Genomic DNA, 12,137 nt, shown 5'->3' with positions numbered 1-12,137 from the left:
CTATTAAAGGAAGTAGTAATGAAGTTGTGATCTCATGAGTGTTTTAATATTGTTAATTGAAGTGTTATTTAAGTGATAAACTAAGTAATTAATTGTAGTTAATATTTAGTCAACAATTCTAAGTGTTAGTGTCTTAACATTGAGAAGTAATCATACGTTGGTGCGTGAGTTTAATTAAACAATAATTAGTCTGAGTCTCTGTGGGAACGAACTAGAAAGTATTCTATATTACTTGTGAACGTGTATACTTGCGTGTATTTTAGCGCGTATTTTCGCCCTAACAAGTTTTTGGCCCCGCTGCCGGGGACTCGGCGTATTTGTTTAGTTTATGTACTTACCATCATTGGTCATTAGGACTCAGTGATTAGGACGTAGTTGTTACTTATTGTTTCTGGTTGTGTTTCAGATACTTTAGCGAGCGTTTATGCAAACTCGTTCTCGTACTCGCAAGAGGACTTTAGATACAGCTGAGGAGACAGACGAAGTTTTTGATATTCCGGAGAAGATAGATTTTGAAGATTCGGATTCAGGAACTGAGCAGAAAGAACTAGTAATCATGGGTGATCGTATTGTTCAGGCTGATCCAGCTCTTATGGACTTTTCTCGGCCTAAATTTGATGACATTCAGTCAAACATTCTTCATCCAGCTATTCAAGCTAACACCTTTGAAATCAAGCCGGGCACTATTCAGATGGTGCAGAATTCTGTTTCTTTTGGAGGAGCTGCGACTGAAGACCCCAACATGCACATAAGGAATTTTGTCGAGATCTGCAGCACTTTCAAGTATAATGGCGTGACTGATGAGGCTATCAAGCTGAGGCTTCTCCCATTCTCACTGAGGGACAAAGCTAAGGACTGGTTACATTCTGAACCAGCTGGGTCCATCACTACTTGGCAAGATCTTGCGCAAAAGTTTTTGGTGAAGTTTTATCTGATGGCAAAGACTGCTGCTATAAGGAGTGCTCTTACTCAGTTTGCGTAGCAACCTACAGAATCTATGTGCGAAGCTTGGGAACGCTACAAGGAAATGTTGAGAAAGTGTCCACATCATGGAATGCCCGATTGGATGGTGATCACTGGTTTCTATAATGGTTTGGGGGCCTAATCTCGGACCATGCTCGATGCAGCAGCTGGAGGCGCCTTATGGGCCAAAAGCTATACTGAGGCTTATAATCTTATCGAGTCTATGGCTGTAAATGAGCATCAAAACCCAACTCAGAGGATGATGCCTGGGAAGGTAGCAGGTATTCTGGAAGTCGATGCAGCCACCGCTATTGCAGCGCAGCTCCAGGCGCTGTCGATGAAGGTTGATTCTCTAGCTACATATGGAGTTAATCAAATAACTATGGTTTGTGAGCTTTGTACAGGTTCTCATTCTACGGATCAGTGTTCTCTTGTCAATGAATCTGTTCAGTATATGAATAATTATCAGCGACAACAGCAGCCTGTGCCAGCTACTTATCATCCTAACAACAGAAATCATCCAAATTTCAGCTGGGGTAATAATCCGAATGCTATTCAGCCACCATATCAGCAAGGTGTGAGTAAACAGTTTAATCCACCTGGATTCCAGCAGCCATAGCAGTATGCTCAAAGGCAATCATATCCTCAATAGGGAAGTGCAGTTGCACCTATTAGTGCTGATTTTGAGGAACTTAAGCTGTTATGCAAGAGTCAGGCGGTTGCTATCAAGACCTTGGAAAATCAAATCGGTCAAATAGCCAATGCAGTGCTAAATCGTCAACCTGGCACACTTCCTAGTGACACGGAAGTACCAGGCAGAAAGGAAGCTAAAGAGCAAGTCAAGGCTATTACCTTAAGGTCTAGGAAAGTTGCTGATGCTGAAAAGGCAAAAGAAGGAGAAGCTGAAGTTAGAGATGAAGAAGCTTTGCAAAAGGAGAAAGCGGCGGAACCAAGGAAGACTACTGTTGAACACACTCTGCTTGAGGGTAATACAGGGGAGAAACAGCTCTATCCTCCACCGCCTTTCCCTAAGAGATTGCAACAACAAAAGCTGGATAAACAGTTCGGTAAGTTTTTGGAGGTGTTCAAGAAACTTCACATCAATATACCTTTCGCTGAGGCTCTGGAGCAAATGCCTAGTTACGCGAAGTTTATGAAGAGTATTCTTTCAAGGAAGGTGAAACTGGATGACCTTGAGACCGTTGCTCTAACGGAAGAATGCAATGCTGTTCTGCAGCAAAAGTTACCTCCAAAGCTTAAAGATCCAGGTAGCTTCACCATTCCTTGCACCATTGGCAAGTTGACTTTTGACAAGTGCCTTTGTGATTTGGGAGCAAGCATCAATCTGATGCCGTTGTCGATCTTTAAAAAGTTGGATTTGCCTGATCCAAAACCCACCTACATGCCTCTACAATTGGCTGATCGTTCTATTACTTACCCAAGGGGCATAGTGGAGGATGTGCTAGTCAAGGTGGATAAGCTCTTCTTTCCTGCAGATTTTGTTATTCTGGATTTTGAGGAAGATAAGAAGATTCCCATAATCTTGGGAAGACCTTTCTTGGCTACTGGCCGTACCTTGATAGATGTGCAGAAAGGTGAACTTACTATGCGGGTACAAGATCAGGATGTGACCTTCAACGTGTTCAAGGCAATGAAATTCCCTACAAAAGATGAGGAGTGCTTAAAAGTGGATGTGATTGATTCTGCGGTTACTTTAGAACTCGATCGCATGCTAATGTCTGATGCATTGGAAAAGGCCTTAGTGGGGGATTTTGACAGTGATGATGAAGATGGCAACGAGCAATTACAATATCTGAATGCTTCTCCATGGAAGCCAAAGATGGACATGCCGTTTGAATCTCTTGGTACTTCTGACCTCAAGAATGGTGAAGGAAAGCTCAAACCATCAATAGAGGAAGCACCTACCTTGGAGCTCAAGCCATTACCTGAACACTTGAGGTATGCTTTTTTAGGTGATGCATCTACTTTACCTGTTATTATTGCATCTGACCTTTCAGGTAGTGAGGAAGACAAGCTCTTAAGGATTTTGAGAGAATTCAAATCAGCTATTGGTTGGACCATAGCAAACATCAAGGGGATCAACCCTTCATATTGTATGCATAAAATTCTGCTAGAGGAAGGTAGTAAGCCGACTGTTGAGCAGCAGCGCAGACTTAATCCTATCATGAAGGAGGTGGTGAAGAAAGAAATTCTGAAATGGCTAGATGCAGGCATCATTTATCCTATTTCTGACAGTTCTTGGGTGAGCCCCGTACAATGTGTGCCTAAGAAAGGAGGTATTACTGTGGTAGCAAATGAGAAGAACGAGCTCATCCCCACTCGAACAGTAACATGATGGAGAGTATGCATGGATTATCGAAAGTTGAACAAAGCCACGAGGAAGGATCACTTCCCTCTTCCATTCATTGATCAAATGTTTGACAGGTTGGCTGGTCATGAGTAATATTGTCTTCTGGATGGCTATTCAGGTATAATCAGATTTGTATTGCACCAGAGGATCAGGAAAAGACTACCTTCACTTGTCCATTTGGCACGTTTGCTTTTCGCAGAGTTTTGTTTGGGTTATGTGGCGCCCCAGCTACTTTTCAGAGATGTATGATGGCTATATTCTCTGACATGATTGGAAATAATGTCGAGGTGTTCATGGACGACTTCTCCGTATTTGGATATTCGTATGATGAATGTTTGAATAATCTTCGTGCCGTACTCAAAAGGTGCGTGGAAACTAATTTGGTGCTCAATTGGGAGAAATGTCATTTTATGGTGCGTGAAGGCATTATTCTTGGGCATAAGGTCTCTAGTAAGGGTCTGGAGGTGGACAAGGCTAAGGTGGGAGTCATTGAAAATCTTCCACCACCTATTTCTGTGAAAGGAATCCGTAGTTTTCTTGGTCATGCGGGTTTTTATCGGCGGTTCATCAAGGACTTTTCGAAGATATCTAAGCCGTTGTGCAATTTGCTTGAGAAAGATGTGCCTTTCAAATTTGATGATGAATGTTTGGCGGCATTGGAGACTCTCAAGAAGAGTTTGATCACTGCACCAGTTATTACAGCACCAGATTGGACAGAGCCGTTTGAGATGATGTGTGATGCGAGTGATTATGCGGTAGGTGCAGTTCTGGGGCAGCGCAAGAATAATTTCTTTCATGTGGTCTATTATACGAGTAAGACCTTAAATGGGGCCCAAATGAACTACACCACTACGGAGAATGAGCTCTTGGCTATAGTCTTTGGTTTCGAGAAATTTCGATCTTATCTACTTGGGACAAAAGTGACAATATTCACTAATCATGCGGCCATTCGCTATTTGGTTTCCAAGAAGGATTCGAAGCCGAGACTCATTCGTTGGGTGCTCTTACTTCAGGAATTTGAGTTAGAGATCAAGGATCGAAAAGGTACTGAGAATCAAGTAGCTGACCATCTCTCTAGGTTGGAGAATCCCGAGTCTACTTCACAAGATAAGACATTGATCAATGAATCTTTTCCGGATGAGCAGTTGTTCGCAGTTCAGGAGGAAGAGCCATGGTTTGCAGATATTGTAAACTATCTTGTCAGCAATATAATGCCTCCTAATTTGACCTCAGCTCAAAAGAAGAAGTTTCTGCATGAGGTGAAGTGGTATATGTGGGATGAACCATATTTGTTTAGACAGGGAGATGACCAGATCATCAGGAGATGTATCCCATTCTGTGAGACGGAGGGGATATTACGAGACTGCCACTCCATAGTTTATGGTGGACACTATGGTGGTGAGAAGACGGCAGCTCGTATTCTGCAAGCAGGTTTTTTCTGGCCTACTTTGTTTAAGGATGCTCATCAGTTTGTTTTAAGGTGTGATCGTTGCCAAAGAGTGGGAAATTTGACGAGAAAGGATGAGATGCCGTTAAATATGATGCTTGAAGTCGAGGTCTTTGATGTTTGGGGAATCGATTTCATGGGGCCTTTTATCTCGTCCTGCAATAATCAGTACATCTTGCTGGCAGTCGATTATGTCTCAAAATGGGTAGAAGTCAAAGCTCTACCGACAAATGATGCAAAGGCAGTGCTGAATTTTCTTCATAAGCAGATTTTCACAAGGTTTGGAACACCTCGGGTAATCATAAGTGATGAAGGGTCGCATTTCTACAACCGTAAGTTCACTTCTATGATGCAACATTATAATGTGAATCATCGAGTTGCTACTGCCTATCATCCGCAAACAAATGGTCAAACGGAAGTATCTAACAGAGAGATCAAGCGCATTCTAGAGAAGGTTGTTTGTCCGTCAAGGAAGGATTGGTCTTTAAAGCTCGATGAAGCTGTTTGGGCTTACAGAACAGCATACAAAACTCCACTTGGTATGTCCCCGTTTCAGTTGGTGTACGGTAAGGGATGTCATTTACCTGCGGAGCTTGAGCTTAAGGCCTACTGGGCGTTGAAAAAGTTGAACCCGGATTTAGATGCAGCTGGTAAGAAGAAAATGCTTCAGCTTAATGAACTTGATGAATTCCGACTTCAAGCGTACGAGAATAAAAAAATGTACAAGGAAAATGTGAAGAGGTGGCACGATAGGAAGCTACATCCTAAGTTATTCGTGCTGGGGCAACAAGTTCTCTTATTCAACTCTCGTCTCCGACTTTTTCCTGGTAAGTTGAAATCAAGGTGGTCTGGACCTTTTATTGTCAAAACTGTGTTTCCACATGGAGCGGTGGAAATTTTTGAGAATGATTCGGACCAAGTATTCAAGGTTAATGGTCAGCGTTTGAAGCACTACTATGGGGACATGGCAAACCGAGAAGTGGTTAGTGCCATTTTATTGACTACTTGAGAAAGGTACGCAACGTCAAGCTAATGACGAAAAAGAAGCGCTGCGTGGGAGGCAACCCATGAGTTGTTGTTACAGGAACCCTTAGAAGTTAATAACCTATCCAAAAACACAAAAAAATCAGAAAAACGGGACTGGATTTTTTTTTTCCAGTGACCCCCTGAGCGCCCGCTCAGCTCTGCTGAGCGACCGCTCAGGAAATCAACTGCCAGAATTTTTTTAAGTTCAAAAAAAAAACCAAAAAAAAATCAGAAAATTAAAAAAACCAAACACAGCCCATAAACCCACGACTTCTTTTCCTAATACCCCATGATTTCATCCCTCAACCCCACTCTTTATCTAATTTTAACCTAATCCACACCCTATATATACATACACCTATCCTACACATCCCCCACAAACTTTCTACACTCAAACTCTCTCCCAAACGCAAAAACTCAGTTCTTAAACACTTTTATTCAAGATTCAATGGCACCCAAGAGAGCACGAACTATTGATAGCAGCAGCACAGTCCCTACTGCCGATTCATCGAGGGGTACTGCTGCAAGGCGTCGGTTGAATGACAGAGCTGCGGAGGAGGAGTACACTAGGCTTTTGGGGAAGCCGATTCTGAAGGAGAGAGGATTTTTACCATCGGGGAGGGATGGTGAGTTGCTACCTATGATTGCAGAGAAGGGGTGGATAGCTTTTAGTGAGTCGCCCGAAGCAGTGCCGATGAGCGTGGTTCGCGAGTTCTATGCGAACGCGAAGGCCGAGAAGAATGGGTTTTCTGTGGTCCGAGGGTGGACGGTTGATTATCACCCAGCGGCGATTCACCGTGTGATTGGGCAGCGAGAGAGGAAGCCCGAGGAGGAGAACTGGAATGAGAAGACTGCTGAGGATTTCGACTTGGATTTGATTTGTGCTACTCTCTGTAGGCTGGGCACAGTTTGGACCTTCAAGACCGGTACTAATGAGTATCGTCACTTCCCGGCGATCGCTATGAACATGTATGCCCGTGCATGGAATGCATTTATTTGTACTAATATTTTGCCTTCTTCGCATGCACACGAGGTCACAGTTGAGAGAGCACAGTTGTTGTGGGGAATTCTTAATGAGGAGTACTATGTGGACCTGGGTGAGTTTATCTACCAAGGAATTCTGAAGTTTTTGAGAGGAGCTAAGCACATGAACATCCCTTATGCATCCATGGTCACGAAGCTTTGCCGAGTAGTGGGAGTGAACTGGCCGGCTCATGAGCAGTTGCAGTTGCTGGCCGCTCCGATTGATTCTGGGACTCTGAATGGGATGCAGGAGTGGACCGGTGGTGAGCCCGAGGAGCATGGGCTGGGTTATCATCTTCCAGGAGGGCGCCCAGCACGAGGTGCTACTATGGCTAGGCCTAGGCGTGATGAGGCTAGTTCTTCGAGAGCTCAGGAGGGTGCTGGGATGGCTGATGCCCAGTATAGGAGGCTTTCACGGCAGATGGATGCCATGTACGAGACACAGAGCAGGTTTGCTCAAGAGCTCACCTTTGCGTTAGGGACTGCTTTTCAGGGCCTTGGAGCTGATATCCAGTGGCCAGTTTTTGGTGAGGACTCTGCATACCCGCCGCCTGATACTCCACCCACTGAGAGTGATGATGATGATGACTCCGAGTAGGTATACTCTGTGTTCCTTTCTACTACCTTCACTGGGAACAGTGCAGATTTTAAGTTTGGGGGTGGTAGTTAAGGAATATTTTGTGTGTGTCATATAGCTGCATATTCATGTTAGTTAGTTCATATAGTTGCATAATTTTTGCCATATAGTTTTTTTTATATATAGCTTTATTTGTTTGTCATATCATATAGCTCATGCATATACCATGATCCTTTTTGCGATGATTTATCGACTGATTTGTGATATTGATGCAAGTGTAGTGATAGCATTAAAGTGATATTGAGTCGTGTAGGTTGATATGCATGCTAGAAGCACTTGTATTTTCACTAAGTCTTAGAGAATGCTTTAGGGATAGATTGTTGTTATGATCTGAGTGTTTTCGAGGTTAATCTATTTATTATGCTTAGAATTTGATAATAGGTTCTTAGTGATAAAGGCATGAAAAAGAAAAAAAATGGAGTAAAAATGGAATTTGTTGCTAGTTGTGGCTAGGCGTCAAATGGCTAGTAGCCGGCTCGCATGTTATGCGAGTAGTCTAGGGTTGAGAAAGATGGAGCGAAACGCACTTGCTCAGAAATTTTGAAAAAAAAATGAAAAAAAAATAAAAAAAAAAGAAAAAAAAAATTTGTTGTGTTTATGCATAATTGATCACGAGTGGGCTCTTTGGTATTCGAGTTATTAAGTTCTTAGGGGACTTGTGCCTAGTGACCTAAGGCTTTTAGAGTCTGGGATCCGCTAACCTAACGCTCGCTACATGGATACCATTGTATAAGTCTTTTATGGACCTCACTCATTGTACGGTCAAATAAGCATTGCTGTCGTGAATAAAAAGCATGATTCCGTATAAGCTCCAGAATTCCTGTAATGTTATATGTCACTTTGTGCCTAGAATTTTTATTCTTTGTATAATCATGTGATTACCTTGATGATAGTTGAGTCATAATAACTGGTCTAGTTCCGAAGCATATCTGTTAAGCATCTGCACCCACCATATTTCTGGCTGTATGTTCATTTGCATGAGTTTATTCATCTTTAGTCGCCTAACTGCATTTGTTGAGATGTTGCAATTTGGTTGGTTTGTTCGTAGTAAGGGGGATCGCTGCATTTCATATAGATTGCATTCATGCATGTTTTTATTTGTTTTTGAGTCTGTGACGCTTGAGGACAAGCATCGATTTAAGTTTGGGGGTGTGATAAGTGGCATTTTATACCACTTAGAACATCTTAAAATGGCTTAAATTGGTGCCTTGAAATCAAGTATTTTGTGTATTTGATGCGTTTTTCTAGTGTTTATGCATTTCAGGGTATTAGTTGCATTTCGGAGGAGTAATCATCAAGAATAAGCCTTGGCATGTGTTCACCATTGCGAGAGGAAAGAAATGGGCAGATTACGGCGAAGAAACGGAGCAAACTCAGGATTCTTCCAGTAGGGTCCTGAGCGCCCGCTCAGCTATGCTGAGCGGCCGCGCAGAAAGCTGAGCGCCCGCTCTGCTATGCTGAGCGGCCGCGCAGGGTCGGGAAAAAAGATAAATTATTTTAGGACTTCTACTTCTGTTTGGCTTCCACTACTATGTAATCTGAGTTTTATGGGACTATTGTATAAGTAGATTTAGAGACGTTTTCACGAGGTTGGATCGTGGTATTAAGCAAGGAGCGAAGGAGATAAGGAAGAAGACCGTTTTAGCACACAGCAACGAAGAGAAAGCATATTTTCTTATGATTCTTATTTCGTTGTAACGTTGGATGCTAGTTTTCTTACTTTGAACTTAATTACTCTTGTGACGTACTCTGATTTAATATAATTAGTTTAGTTATTATTTTTTTGTGTTTGTTTATCATGATTTCATATGAACCCATGATGACGATAAGTGCTATTATGGGCTAATCGTGATCATGGGGTCGTAACGGATTTACTATAGAATTTTTTAGTTAATTGTTTAATACTTTAGTGTGTGATGATTGTATGATATCTAGTATTGGTTGTGCGTATTCGTCTTATGTGTGTCGTAAACATATAAGATAGGGTGTTAATCTCTTGTGAAGCGACGTTGGATCTTGAGATTTAGAACTTGCCATGCTAGCATAGGTTCATGTATGATGTGCATGATCAGTGGGTAACTCTAACAGTTTTATTCGCCCTGTGTAATCAAAAGGAATAACTTGTGCTTAAAATCGTTGTGTTGTCAATTTCTGTAGACATATAGGAACTCAACATAATTGATGCCTATTCAACTTCTATCTTAATTGTGATCTCATGAATGTTTTAATATTATTAATTGAAGTGTTATTTAAGTGATAAACTAAGTAATTAATTGTAGTTAATATTTAGTCAACAATTCTAAGTGTTAGTGTCTTAACATTGAGAAGTAATCATACGTTGGTGCGTGAGTTTAATTAAACAATAATTAGCCTGAGTCTCTGTGGGAACGAACTAGAAAGTATTCTATATTACTTACGAACGCATATACTTGCGTGTATTTTAGCGCGTTTTTTCACCCTAACATGTAGGTAAGAAGCGGAAGACTGATCTGGAGTATATCGCTAAGGACAAGTATCCTAGAACCGAGCAAAACCCTGATTCAACCCCCAAGAAGGGAGGACCTGGGCAAAAGTTCACCGAATACGCTAAGCTGAATGCTCCTAGAAGCCAGATCTTGATGGAAATCGAGAAAGAACGAGATATTCGTTGGCCTAAGCCCCTGAAGGCTGATCCTGCCAAGCTAGACAAGAGCAAGTATTGCAGATTTCACAAAGATGTTGGTCATGACACCGATGAGTGTAGGCAGCTGAAAGATGAAATTGAGTTCCTCATTCGAAAAGGAAGATTGAATAAATGCACTGGAGAAGGAGGGGACAAGAATAATAATGGAAGGAAGAACTTTGAAGATCGTAGGAGGGACCAAGACGATCAGGGGCGAAACCCCCAGCCTAGAGGACCAGTTATAAACACAATTTATGGAGGGCCGCGACCTCGAGGGCCTGTGATAAACACGATCTTTGGGGGTCCAACTGCTGCTGGATTATCCAAAAACTCCAGAAAAGCATATACTAGAGAGGTTATGCATATTGTTCGAGAGGCCCCGAAGAGGGCCAGGACATAAGTAACATTGGGTTTTGATGATTCTGACCTAGAGGGTGTGAAGTTTCCTCATGACGACCCACTGGTCATAACACCGGTAATAGGAAATAGCCTGGTCAAGAGGGTCCTTGTGGATAATGGTGCTTCAGTGGATATCTTGCTCCATGACGCCTTTCTAAGGATGGGGTATAACCATTCCCAGTTGACACCAACCGACATGCCGATATATGGATTTGCAGGAGTAGAATGTCCTGTGGAAGGGATAATCAAGTTGCCAACCACCATAGGTACGGAACCAAGGCAAGCAACGTAGATGTTGGACTTTATGGTGGTAAAAGCTAGTTCAACCTATAATGCTATCATGGGAAGAACAGGGATACAAGCCTTCAAGGCAGTCCCTTCTTCCTACCATTCAGTCATGAAGTTTCCCACCCGGAACGGGACTGGAGAAGAGAGAGGAGATCAAAAAATGGCTAGAAGCTGTTATATGGCCTTTTTGAGGGCAAATGGAGTTGGGGGGCAGGTTCTTCCTATTGAAGATATGGATGTCCGAGAAAATGATGAGAAGAGAGGAAAGCCAGCAGAAGACTTGGTTTCGATTCCTTTAGACCCCGAGAATCCTGAGAGGATGACATTCATTGGAGCCACATTAGAGGAGCCCCTTAGAGGGAAGTTGGTGAGATTTTTACAAGAAAATAGTGACGTGTTTGCATGGTCAGTAGCTGATATGCCAGGCATAGACCTGGAGCTGATTACTCACAAGTTAAACGTAGACCCAAGCCGGAAGACAGTGAAACAAAAGAAAAGAAACTTTGCCCTGGAAAGACAAGAGGCTATAAAACAAGAAGTAGAAAAGCTCTTAGAGGCTGGGTTCATTGAGGAGATTCAATTTCCGGAATGGTTAGCAAACCCTCTAATGGTGAAGAAGGCCAATGGAAAATGGAGGATGTGTATAGACTTCACTGATCTGAATGATGCGTGCCCTAAAGACTGTTTTCCGTTGCCAAGAATTGATACTTTGATTGATGCTACTGCTGGGCATGAGATGCTGAGCTTCATGGATGGATTTAGTGGATACAATTAGATTAAGAAGCACAAGGATGACATTCCAAAGGTATCATTCATCACTGACTTTGGTGTTTATTGTTATCTTGTTATGGCATTTGGTCTCGAGAATGCAGGAGCCACCTATCAAAGGTTGGTAAATAAAATTTTTAAGGATCTTATTGGCAAGACTATGGAAGTCTATGTTGATGACATGTTAGTCAAGAGTCTGGTAAAGACTGATCATATAACCCATTTGAGGGAAGCTTTTGAGGTCCTGAGGTACCACAAGATGATGTTAAATCCTACAAAATGTGCTTTCGGAGTAGGATCTGGAAATTTTTTGGGATTGATGGTCTCCAAGAGAGGGATAGGGGCTAACCCCGATAAAATAAAGGCAATCCTGGACATGAAACCACTAAAAACCGTTAAGGATGTTCAGAAGCTCACAGGAAGGGTTGCTGCGCTAGGACGATTCATCTCCAAGTCAGGAGACAAGTGCTTGTCATTCTTCAAGTCACTAAAGAACATTAAGGACTTTGTATGGAATGAGGAAAACCAGAAGACATTCGAAGAGTTAAAGAAG

At 42.3% G+C, this 12,137-nt stretch overlaps 1 non-coding gene across 1 annotated transcript; it reads right to left on the bottom strand.

Moving 5' to 3' along the window:
- Positions 1–949: 949 nt before the first annotated feature.
- On the bottom strand, positions 950–1,056 carry LOC141722675 (small nucleolar RNA R71). The gene has a single exon (XR_012575682.1). It is a non-coding gene; the product is annotated as a small nucleolar RNA R71 (small nucleolar RNA).
- Between the last annotated feature and the right edge of the window lie 11,081 nt (positions 1,057–12,137).

Source organism: Apium graveolens, chromosome 4 (genome assembly GCF_009905375.1).
Source record: "Apium graveolens cultivar Ventura chromosome 4, ASM990537v1, whole genome shotgun sequence".
Classification (NCBI taxonomy): Eukaryota; Viridiplantae; Streptophyta; class Magnoliopsida; order Apiales; family Apiaceae; genus Apium; species Apium graveolens.
The sequence above is the reverse complement of the archived record's forward strand: the minus strand, read 5'-3'. Positions and strand labels throughout refer to the sequence as shown.